Below are 11,758 nucleotides of genomic sequence, written 5' to 3'. Positions count from 1 at the left end.
AGCTCGGCGGCGGCGCGGGGAGCTCACTGTCCCCGGAGCTTGGCGTCCTGTCGCCCGCCGCCCCGACCGGGTGGACTCAGGGAGGTGTCTGCCGGGCTCCAAAGCAGCGGTTTCCGTAGTGTAGTGGTTATCACGTTCGCCTCACACGCGAAAGGTCCCCGGTTCGAAACCGGGCGGAAACAACGGTCTCATTTTGATCTAGTACGTCGAGAAGGTCTATCCAGGTGGTAGCACTGCCTGAGATGTCGCCGTTAGCGTCTCTGTCCCGTAGATTATTTGTGCGAGAGCAATGCTGTGATTCATGAAGTTTTTTAAAAAATAAAATGTGTCGTTTAATTTAAAAAAAAGTGCGTGGAAGTTAAGGGCCATTGTTCTTGTACGGAACCCCCGTGAGTGCCGGCGCTGCGGATTTTTACTTATTTGGAAATGCAAAGAGGAGACAGCAAGCCCGTTTCCGTAGTGTAGTGGTCATCACGTTCGCCTAACACGCGAAAGGTCCCCGGTTCGAAACCGGGCGGAAACAACGGTCTCATTTTGATCTAGTAGTTTCTACCTCTGCGGTCATCTCCTCACCCCATCATGTCGAGGACAGGTGGCTGTCTCACGGGAGAAGGGCGTGTGCCTGTGTACCTGTATCTCTGTTTTGGGGGGTCAGGGGCGGAAGCGGAGCCACCGCCGGCCCTCCACGGTGCTCGCAGTGTAAATTCAGGTCTGGAACCTCAGCCGTTCTTTTGATCTTGATCTTCCCCTCGGGAGCAGCTGGGCCACTCTCCCAAGTTGGGGGATGGAGCCGGGCACACGCGGCCGCTCCAAAGTGCTTGCACAGTTGGTTCTTTTATTTATTTTTTTTAATTTTGTTTTATTGCTTAAAGTATTACAAAGGGTATTACATATATCTCCTTTTTCCCCCCCTTGACCTTCCCCCGGCCTTCCCTACCCCGCAGTGTCTTGTGTCCATTGGTTATGCTTTTATGCATGCATACAAGTCCTTCGGTTGATCTCTTACCAGCCCCCCTCAGCCCTCCCCAGCCTTCCCGCTGTAGTTTGATGGTCTGTTCCATGATACTCTGCCTCTATCTATTTTTATTATTATTATTATTATTAGTTAAGGTATTACAAATGTGTCCTCATCCCCCCCATTAACCCCCAACCTCCCCCCTGTATCTATTTTTGTTCATCAGTTTATAATGGTCTTTATTATCCATAAATGAGTGAGATCATGTGGTATTTTTCTTTCACTGACTGGCTTATTTCACTTAGCATAACGCTCTCCAGATCCATCCATGCTGTTGCAAATGGTAAGAGTTCCTTCTTTTTTACAGCAGCATAGTATTCCATCGTGTAGGTGTACCACAGTTGGTTCTTAAACTGTATCCTCATCCCTGCATCTGAGCCTTGGTCCCGGTCCCTGCATCTGAGTCTTGGTCTCTTGAGACAGAGCGAAGAGTATTAGCTGTTGCCCAGTTAGTTCACACCGTCGAGTATGAGGCTCTTCATGTCCATGTTGTGGGCTGGAGTCCCGCATTGGGCGTGTTCTCTTTTGCAGACGGTGAGGGCCTTCAGGCCACCGTTCCCGGGGCTGAAACCCGCCTGCCTACCTTCAACACGGGCCAGGTGCCTCTGTTACCGGAAGACCAAAGAAAGACCAGTAGCTCCCCGAATCTGCAGTGGGACCCCAGGACTCGCCCTGGACTTTCATCAGTCCAAACCTTAGTCCTGAGAGGTGCCAGCCCCTTGCTAGGTGATGGAGAAGTTGGGATTCCGCTCTCTCAGCACGCCGCCGGTGTCCAGGTCAAGAAAGAGGCGAGGTGCCTTTTGTTATCTGAGACCCTCCTGGCGGAAACAGGAGGTTCCATCTCACACCTGTCAGATTACCCCCTCTACCCTCGATTTCAAGCGTTGATCTTTTGTGAAACGTTGTCCCACACATTCCAGCCTCTACATTTCTCCCACACATAAAGGAATGTAAAATATCCTTTATTTTGGAACACCCTACCTAACCTGAACAGCCTCAGTTGACTGGTCTGGTCACAGAAGTTGTCCTGAACTGCAGTTGAAATGCATTCCTTTCGTTGACTGTTTCCTTAGCCCATTTTCTATTTTCCGGCTGGAGAAGTCTCCCCCATACACAGAAGACCCCAAGAGCAGCCTGATGATCATATAAAGCTGGTTTATTAACCTTGCTAAGCGAAGTGTAGCCCAACTTGGGGAGACGTGGTAGCATGATGCCCCGGGAGGGCAGCCTGCTCAGAAATAGATTGCAGTTTGTAAAATAGGCAGGGTTGCCAGTTCAGTCCTTGTTCATAAGAGCGTTGCTGTCACTACGCTCTCATCTTGCAACATGTGAATCTGAACACCGTGGTGTTGGAGAGTGCGCATTTTGATATTTTGTCTTGCACAGAAGCTGTGGATTCCAATGCAAATTATGGTTAGACCTACCCGTGTGCCTCAGTGCTTGAGCGTCCACCTATGAACCACCAGGTCAGGGCACATGGCTGGGTTGTGGGCTCCCTCCCCATGGTCCCCCCCCCGAGGGCGGGGGGGGGGGGGGGGTGCAGGAGGCAGCCAATCGATAATTCTCTCTCAGCATTGATGTCTCTCTCTCTCTCTCTTACCCCTTCCTCTCTGGAATCAATAAGGAAAACTCCAGAAATAAACATGAGTTTTAAATGGTTCGCCATTCTGAGTAGCAAGATGAAATCTCATGCCATGTCAATCCCTCTGGCCCAGGATGTGAACCATCCCTTTGTCCACGGTCTCCAAGCTTTATATGCCGCCCCTGGTTAGTCAGTTAGTAGCCGTCTGGGTTATCAGATCCCATGTTAGGGTATTGAAGTGCTTGTGTTCAAGTCGCCCTTCTCTTACTTAATAACGGCCCTCCGGTGCAAGACTACCAGTGCTGGCCATTCGGATATGCACATGTACTTCCTATACGTTCCTATGAGCGCACAGGAAAAAGCATAGGTCTGGTTTCCGGCATCGAGTGGGGGTCTGGGATATTGCCCTGCAAACAAGTGGGTGCTACTGTAATGAGAGCAACTTTGAACAGGTTGGGAGAAGCCTAAGGGGACATTTCTAGGACGCGTGGATCTGAAGCTTGGGGAGAGCCGTCATTGCTGGAGCCACAGGTGTGGGGATAAAGGTTGGGTCAAGCTGTGAGGGGGACTCTGACTGTCCAGGGAGATGGCCTAGGGTTGATGAGTTTTATTTTTATAAAATACTTAAGAGATTTCATTAAGTTTTCAAAATTTAATAAAATTTTAGCTTTACTGAAATATCACTGACTTAAAATTTGATATTCATTTCAATCTCCTCTCTTAAAACAGATAATTTTATATAACTTATAAGAAATATATAATTACTTTGAAAGCATGTGTAAACTTAATTTCATTTTTACCTATTTGTATTTATTTTAATTTACATTTCGATGAAGATATACTCAAATCTCATATACTTTGAGTGCATTTTGTGCTTCTTTAACATATTTTTATTGATTTCAGAGAGGAAGGGAGAAGGAAATAGAAACATCAAAGATGAGAGCGTCATTAACCAACTGCCTCCTGAGGCCCTTTCACTGGGGATGGGGCCCCACAACCCGGGAATATGTCCTGGCCCGCATCTCTTGGTTTATAGGTCAATGCTCACCCACTAAACCACGCTTAGACAGGCGTATTTTGTGTATTTTAATTCTTTAGCTCTTAACTGTCAATAGGGAACAAGTTATGTGAAAATTTAAACCTTGCAACTGTCTCCCTAGATTCTATATATGCCTCCCCTGGTTAGTCAGTTAGTAGCCATCTGGATTATCAGATCCGTAGAACCAGGGCCTAGCTAGAACCATAAACAGTAATGGACAGAGTTAACCAGGCTCAAGTCTTCGAAGCTACATTTTACCTTCCCTTCTGCGAGGCCCGCTGCTTTGTTCACAATTTTTTTTCTTTTTCTTTTTCTTTTTCCTTTTTTTTTTTTTTTGATTTCTGGACGTGACTGATTTCCCGACCCATTAACGGGTCGCGCTCTACAGTTGGACAGAAATCGTTACCCAGGGGCACCGGAGTATTCATATTCCGGGACTCTGACTGGGAGGTGGGCCTGCAGGCCCGCGCGGTGACGGTGGCCCACACCCTATAGGACTCAGAGGAAGGGTCTGCTACCGCCAGTTTCCGTAGTGTAGTGGTTATCACGTTCGCCTAACACGCGAAAGGTCCCCGGTTCGAAACCGGGCGGAAACAGCCGTTGGGGCTCGTTCTTTTTCCCATCGAAGAGTTTCTCCCTCGCAATGTCGGTGCATGTGCACACATATGCGCGCGTTTTATTCGTACTCCTTACAATCCCGGACCATGAGAAGGCCACACAGGCGGGGCTGCCACGCGACAAGTGGGATATTAGAAAGTGCAGGAAGGAAGGATCGGAAATATCCGGTGGAAGTGAGTTCGGGAAATGTTTTCCCAGGACCACAGGGGCGGTCGCAATACCATGCACACCGTGGACAGCACCTCGCGCGGGGGACCTGGCCTGCGGGAGGAAGGGGGGTCCCGCAGAGGACCCCACAGTCCCGTTCTCGCGGGGGACAACGAGACTCCGACGCGTCTCGGGGGAAGTAGTAGATGAGCCAGGGGCCGGGAGAACGGCGCTCAGCACAGCGGTCCTGCCGCGGCCTCCCGGGGACCCCGCCGTCCCCGCCCGCGCCGAGGGCCAGGGGTAGAGGAGGCGTGAGCCTCGGAGAAGCAGCCCGGCGCGCGGGACCCCAGCCCGAGCTCCCGGTCCCCCCCCCATACAGCCCGAGTCCGCCTGGAAAAGGGGGTGCACGCTCTTGCACACCTGACGGGGCACCCTTACACCTGTGACAAGCAGCTAATTTCCCTGCTGTTCTGCCAAACCTGGAAGCCAAATCAAGAAAACATCAAAGTGCAAAATCAAATTCTCTTTAACGGTCTGTGTGTCTTAAATGTAGACGAAGCGTTCCTGACTCAAAGCATAGGCAGTAATGGCAAGACTGGTGAGGCCGCCTGCATTCTGTAAGCAGCGATTAAACGGAGCAACTTCAAAACCGAGCTGGAGCTGCTAGGCCAGAGCAACTGCCGCGCAGCCTGCTGCCGGGCCCCTTAGGGATGTGAACACCGCGCAGAACAGCCTTGGACTGGGCCGAGCCGACCTATGCTTGTGAAAGGTCTGTCAGCAAAGATAACAAGACAGCAGTCATTATGGCTGCAGGACTGATGACTACCCGGCGGAAAACTAAAAACATGGCTTAGAATTAACGTCACTATGTTATGTCTCCTGCACCAATAGAAATGCCTTCCTTCTGTTAGTGTAATTGTTCCCCTGCCCCTTCTCATAAAACCCCTTGCCTTTGTCTCCTAATCCGAACACTGTTTGGGCTTCTGCGTGACTCGGTGCTCACAAACAGCTGTTTTTATTGATCGCAAATAAATGTTCGTTGCTTCTCACTTTGAAAGGCCTTTTTACCTTTTGGTTAACAATTCCAATAACTTGCCCACAGAAATCAATGCCGTGCCCATTTCCTTGTCATCCCCTTGCTCTTTCATACTTATGTGTGTGCCTTCTCAGAATGTATGGATGTGCTCACCCAAGGAGGGGGGCCAGGGCCAGCCATGGATCTTAGAGACCAAGGGGAGTGAAGAGTGAAGAATTCTGAACCCCATTTGGAAGAATCCTCCAAGTTTCCTTGCTGACCCCAGCTCTTTCCACCACCTCTCCCCCCCGCCCCTTAAATTTCACTGACTGGATTGAGATGAGTCAGTACAGACCCCACCTCAGGCTTTGGACTGCCAGAGTGTCTTCTGAACCACCACCCGCCCCCACCGCCCTTCAAGCTGACTTCCTTGATGGCCCCAGGACTCTGGGAGGTCAGAACTGTCACTCAGGCCTGTCACTCTTCTCCAGGTGGGTTTTGATCGGTGCCTCAGCTAACGTGAGTCTCATCATCTTCCTGTGGAGACAGTGAACAGATCCAGATCAACACGAGTGATCTCACAGCACTGGCGGGGCAGGAAGCTGGTGTGAATCGGATTTCTTTGGGGTTACGCTTACTGCTGACCTGTCATTATGGCTTTGTAGCTTCCCTAGACTGACCTGGTTTCAATGACACTCTCATTCTCTTTTTTGAGGCGGAAGCCGTAGCTGCTTGTCAGTGGAAGCCCCTTCCCACCGACCCCTTTGTCCTCTCAGCATCGCCCCCACAATTTGAAAGCATCCTTGTTTCCTGTGGCAATCCCATCCTGGGCCTAGCTAAATCTTACCTGCCCTGGGATGCAGGGGATTTCAGGGAACTTGAGTTGTTGTTTTTTTGTGTGTTTTTTTTCAGTGAAGACTACAAGAAAAGAGCCAAACCTGGGTGCCAGTACAGTACAGAGGGCCAAAGGTCCCTGTCTCCCACTTCTAAGTTACCCTAGGGAGATAGTTTAGAGGATGTGAATTCCCACTGAGGATTCTATTTACTTGTAGTTTTGCTGGATACTTACTTTGTTTTTTTTAATAAATATTACTCCACAGCGTCATTACTCTACAAAATTTTCTACCTGAATGTTTAACCTCTCACTAAAAAGTAACTGTAATGCTCTTTGTTTTATTTTTAAACCTTTTTATTAGGAAATTTAAAGTAGACAGAATGCTACTGTGAAACCCCAAGTACTCACCTCCCAGCTTCAGCAATTTTCTCTTTCCACCATTCCTGTTTCACCTCTGCCTCCACCACCTCCCACCCCCCTTACTCTTTTCTTTATAGTCCTCAGATTTCACAGGCACACTTCTGTAGTCTCTCTGTTGACCATCTCCCCTTCCCTCTGGTAGTCCGGTACTCTGTAGAACTTCAAAGTTTAGGAAATAATATTAGTAGCTACAGGTCCCATGAACTGGGCTGTGGTATGGACTAGGCACTGGCAACAAACCTACGGTGTGCCACTATGAAAAGGAAATTTCATCTATTTATTTGTTACACCAGAGTAAGAAAGGGGCCCGGCCCCTACCCTCCTGTTTACCTTCTGATAGGCAAGTAAAATAGCAAGGAAACAGACAAAGAAATAACAAGAGAGCTTTAAGGACTGTGAGAAAATTAAAGACCATGATCTGATAAAGTGGCAAGCAAGCAGACGACAACATTAGAGAGCTGGGCCGGGAAAGATGCATCAGAAGAGGTGACAATGAGCGGAGGCATGAAGCTAAAGAGCCAGCCTTCCCAAAGTACTAGGGAAGAGGCCCAGAGTAGGAGGGAGCTTGTGGGTTCAAGGACAGAGGGAAGACGAGGGGTTTGAAGGGTAAGGAGCCACAGTATACCTCCTTGGCTCTTCATCCTGAGGACTCCCTCTCCTCCACCATTTGCTGTTTTTCTTTGCAAGTGGATTGAAAAATGAGTGGAGGCCCTAGCTGGTTTGGCTCCATGGATGGAGCATCAGCCTGCGGACTAAAGGGTCCCGGGTTGTATTCCAGTAAAGGGCACATGCCTGGGTTTCCCGCTCCCTCCCCAGGAGGGGCGGTGCAGGAGGCAGGCAATCAATGATTCTCTCTCGTCATTGATGTTTCTCTCTCACTTTCCCTTCCTCTCTGAAATCAATAAAAAATGATTGCAAGTAAGCAATAAACCTGTGCGCTGTGAGTTGGGAGGTAGAGGAGGGAGTCTGCAGCAACAATCGAGATTCAGATACCAACTGTGCAACCTAACCAGTGCCTCCTCTTCTCTCACTAATGAGGGTTCCAATACATAAATCTATAATTGTCACTTGAAATGGCCATGCGAATAGCACCAATGGCTTAGATGTTCAAGATGACACTTAATGAAAGGATTCTTTAAAATATTGCTAGTTTATAAGAAAAACAATAATATTTGTAAGTTGGTTTATAACCTTAAGAGTAACTAGACTTTAACCTTTACAACTGCAATGCATTGAATAGTCATCACAAAACAAGTGTGCATTCTTCTCCATATTAAAGCACCTCCCTCCTTGCCCTTAGACACCAAACATCTCAAATAACAACAGAAAGAGTTTCCCAAAATATCCAGTTATTTTAAGCCAGTTGGTCCTGAAACAGAATGGAGGAGCAGGTCATTTGGGGTCATCTTTTTGGCCACTCTTCCTGTTTTTGCAGCAGGTGGCTCTGGTTGACAGTTTGTCTTCCTCCTTACCCAAAAGTCACACTCCCCAGGACACCAGCATGTGATTGAGACCTGTCTCTTATCTGGGGACTTGTACCCTGAAACCCATGTGACGTGATATACATGGCAGTGAAATAACGGGGTGAGCATTTGACGTGGGCTGGGCCATTTCTCCCAATGCCTCACAGATCCTGGGAGAATGACTTGGTGAAGTCTGATAAAGGGGAACCAGGGACTATTTAAGAAAGACCTGAGACTGGAATATTTTTAGACTCGTTAGAAAATACGCACAAACATATTAAAATTGGAGATGATATTTTAAGATGAAAATATTCAAGTGGATGGTTGATGAATAATTTCTATATAAATTGTATATAATCATTATTATAAGACCACTGCACAAACTACATGTATGTGACACCAGCCAGTAAAAAAATCATTTACAAACTTAATTTCTTACATCTGGTTGGATTCTTCCTGTCCAAGGAAGAAGATCTGCAGAGTAAAAAATAACTGAATAACCCTTTCCAATGAGGTTGTGGCTTTGCAAGAGAAGGAAACATGATGGCCTCTAAAGAAACAGGCCTGAGAAGAGAAGAAAAACTATGAGATTATGAACCATAAACCAGAGTGACACTGTGACCTGCAGAACCTTTTGTCTGAGTGTGCTCCTGTGAGAGGCAAGAGGAGAGTTCTTTTCCCTGCCAGGCGGTGCCCTGCAGGCCCTGCCATGGGTATCATCCTGCCAGACAGGCAGTGAGGAGCCCTGGCCCTTTTAAGGGTGTGGGGGAAGAGGGAGCCAGATGTTTAGTTATTTTTATTTTTATTTTTTTGCTAAAGCAGCCCATTGCTACCACAGCAGTGGAGAAATAGGCAATCTCATTCATGGCTGATGGGAGGGAATATCAGCTGGTAGGATCCACAACTGGGTGATTTGCCTATTTTTATCAATTACAATAGCATCTATACATTGATCCAGTAATCTCACCTCTGGGAATGTGCCCTGCAGATATGAATGCAAAAGTGAAAAATGACAATGGTATATGCTTACTACCTGCAGCATTAATTGTAATAACAAGAGATTGGAAACAACATAAATGTCCATCAGCAGGTGATGTGTTAAATAAACTATGATTCATCTACAGTAGAATAGTATGAGGCTGCAAAAAGAGATTAAGGACATTTTATATGTCTTGAGATAGGAAGATCTTCAAGCTATAACAGAGCTGTAATTATATTTTTGTGTAAGTAAAGGGAAATAAAATATGTCCACTTCTAGTATAGAGCCAAAATAAGTGAAAGCAGAAATTCAAATGGATATTTGTACACCCGAGTTCATAGCAGCATTATTCACAAGCCGAAAGACGAACGAGCTCACGTGTCTATTGAAAGATGAGTGGGTAAACAAAATGTATTATCTGCATACAATGGATTCTTTTTCAGCCTTAAAAGAAAGGAAGTTTTGACACATGCTACAACAGGAATGAACCTTGAAGACATTATGCTAAGTGAAGTAATCCAGTCACAAATGGACAGATATTGTATGATTTTTCTTATCTGAGATACCTAGAGTAGGCAAACTCATAGGAGCAAAAAGTACAATGCCAGGAGCTGGGCAAGGAGAGACTGGGACATAATTTTACTGGGTCCAGGGATTCAGTTGGGGAAGATGTCAAAGTTCTGGAGATGGATTGTGGTGATGGTTACACAACAACAACAACATGAATGTGTGTAAAGTTGCAGAACTGTACACTTAAAAATGGTTAAAATGGCAAATTTTGTTATGCATATTTTACACAATTTTTTAAGAACTCATTTTGTCCAGGTAAACAGGATAGATAAATAATGAACAAGAGTGTAGCCATAAAAAGCGTAAACAAATATTGCACACAGGAAATGTCCATTACAGGGTTGCTTCGGTTTTCCAAGCTGTCAGGCAATGTATGAAAACAAAAACCACCCGTTCGCCCAACGTGGGGCTCGAACCCACGACCCTGAGATTAAGAGTCTCATGCTCTACCGACTGAGCTAGCCGGGCGCGGTGGGAACGTCCGGCGATATCTCCAGTCAATAATTATTGCCTCACTCTGGGCTTAGGCCTGCATCCAGCCGGAGGGGAGCTCGGAAACAAACTCGAAGGATTGTGCCCGCCCGTCCCTCCCCCTGCCGTCAGTTTCCTGCTTGTCCTTTGCCAGGAACCTGCCCTTTTCCACCCCCGTGAAGCTCACGGTGCGAAGGGAATACGCGCGCAGGACGATGCCAGTGGCCCCATCACCCTGTAATGTTTTAATCTGGAGTCAAAAGGCAGCGTCAGGGGATGGGAGAGGCGGGGGCCGCAGCCGACACCTCCAACGTGGGCAAAACGCCACGATCCGGGGCCGGTGAACACACCATAGAATATACAGGGGACATAGTATAGAATTGTACACCTGAAACTATATAATTTTATTAACCAGTGTCACCCCAATAAATTTTTTTAAAAAAGGAAACACCAGAGTCTGAGATTTTCCCTGGACCTGGGAATACATTGGGTTTGGGGATTTGGGAGACAAAGTCAAAAAAAGCGCGGCCCGCGCTGGAGATGCCGGGGATCGAACCCGGGGCCTCATACATGCAAAGCATGCGCTCTACCGCTGAGCTACATCCCCTACTCGACTCCACGTCCCTTCCTACTCTCCCTTAGCAGTTTCGTCGTGCAGGGCTTGTGCACATTGACGGTCTCTGGGGAGCACGATACCCCAGAAGTTGCAACCCCCCGCGGACAGCGTCCCGAGGGTTTCCAGGGCTCTCTACTAAATGCGGCCGGGGGCGCCGGCCTAGACGGAAGGACGCCCCGCGGAGGACAGGGCTGGGATAAGCACCTGGAGGCCGCGGTGGAAAAAGAAGGGGAGGTCATTTGATGTGAAGCGAAAAAGAAAGCCAGACTGTGCAGGATGCTGTGTTTATTTATTTATTTTTTTAAAAAAGGAGTGTAGTAAATGTAATATTTGTATAAAATAATTCAGAATTGCTTGGGATGGGGAGGGCACTGGAGTCTAGGCGATAGACAGACTTTTCACTATAAACCGCTGTTTTTGAATCACGTCCAAATCAATTCAACCCAAGAAAAGTTGCTCGTTGGAGATGACCCAATGGAGGGAGAGACGGAGGACTCGGGGTGAGGTGTGCACTATTTTCCCCTCTCGGAGTCACAGAGGGCTCCCTGTTCTTGTCCTGAGCCCCTGAGGGTTGGAGTGGGGAAGCACGTGGTGGTGCAGATCAGAAGTCCAGGGTGGAGATGCGTCGCTGGAGCTGGAGGTGGAAGCCAGGGCTCCTGGGCGTCCTGGGCCAGGCCTGTGTGCTGCGGTGCCACAGGGACAGGGGCACCTAGTAAAGTGCCAGAGGTCAGAAGGGAGTAAGCACAGACAGGGAGCCCAGGACCGAGCGGGGCAGGGAGAAGAGATGGAGGCAGCAGGCCAGAGCCATAGAGCCATGGAGCCATAGAGCGGGGACACGTCGGGAAGGGCCGGGAAAGGGTGTCAGGAAGGAGGAAGCATGAGACGAGAGGGCAGGTGGGGTGAGGCCCGAGAAGGGGTCTTTGCCTTTGGGTTAGGACCGCTGAGGTCACTGGTGCCTTTAACCAGAGCGATTTCTGGGGAGGGGGAG

The 11,758-nt window shown here is 48.2% G+C and overlaps 5 non-coding genes across 5 annotated transcripts; 3 read left to right on the top strand and 2 right to left on the bottom strand.

Annotated features, from left to right (window-relative positions):
* Positions 1–109: 109 nt before the first annotated feature.
* TRNAV-CAC lies at positions 110–182 on the top strand. Its single transcript has one exon. It is a non-coding gene; the product is annotated as a tRNA-Val (tRNA).
* A 268-nt stretch (positions 183–450) lies between these two features.
* Positions 451–523, top strand: TRNAV-AAC. The gene has a single exon. It is a non-coding gene; the product is annotated as a tRNA-Val (tRNA).
* A 3,636-nt stretch (positions 524–4,159) lies between these two features.
* TRNAV-AAC lies at positions 4,160–4,232 on the top strand. Its single transcript has one exon. It is a non-coding gene; the product is annotated as a tRNA-Val (tRNA).
* A 5,846-nt stretch (positions 4,233–10,078) lies between these two features.
* On the bottom strand, positions 10,079–10,151 carry TRNAK-CUU. The gene has a single exon. It is a non-coding gene; the product is annotated as a tRNA-Lys (tRNA).
* Positions 10,152–10,689: 538 nt separating this feature from the next.
* TRNAA-UGC lies at positions 10,690–10,761 on the bottom strand. The gene has a single exon. It is a non-coding gene; the product is annotated as a tRNA-Ala (tRNA).
* Positions 10,762–11,758: the final 997 nt, after the last annotated feature.

Source organism: Myotis davidii, unplaced genomic scaffold (assembly GCF_000327345.1).
Source record: "Myotis davidii unplaced genomic scaffold, ASM32734v1 scaffold862, whole genome shotgun sequence".
NCBI classification, from domain to species: domain Eukaryota; kingdom Metazoa; phylum Chordata; class Mammalia; order Chiroptera; family Vespertilionidae; genus Myotis; species Myotis davidii.
Note: the sequence above shows the minus strand (reverse complement) of the source record. Positions and strands in the feature narration are given on the sequence as shown.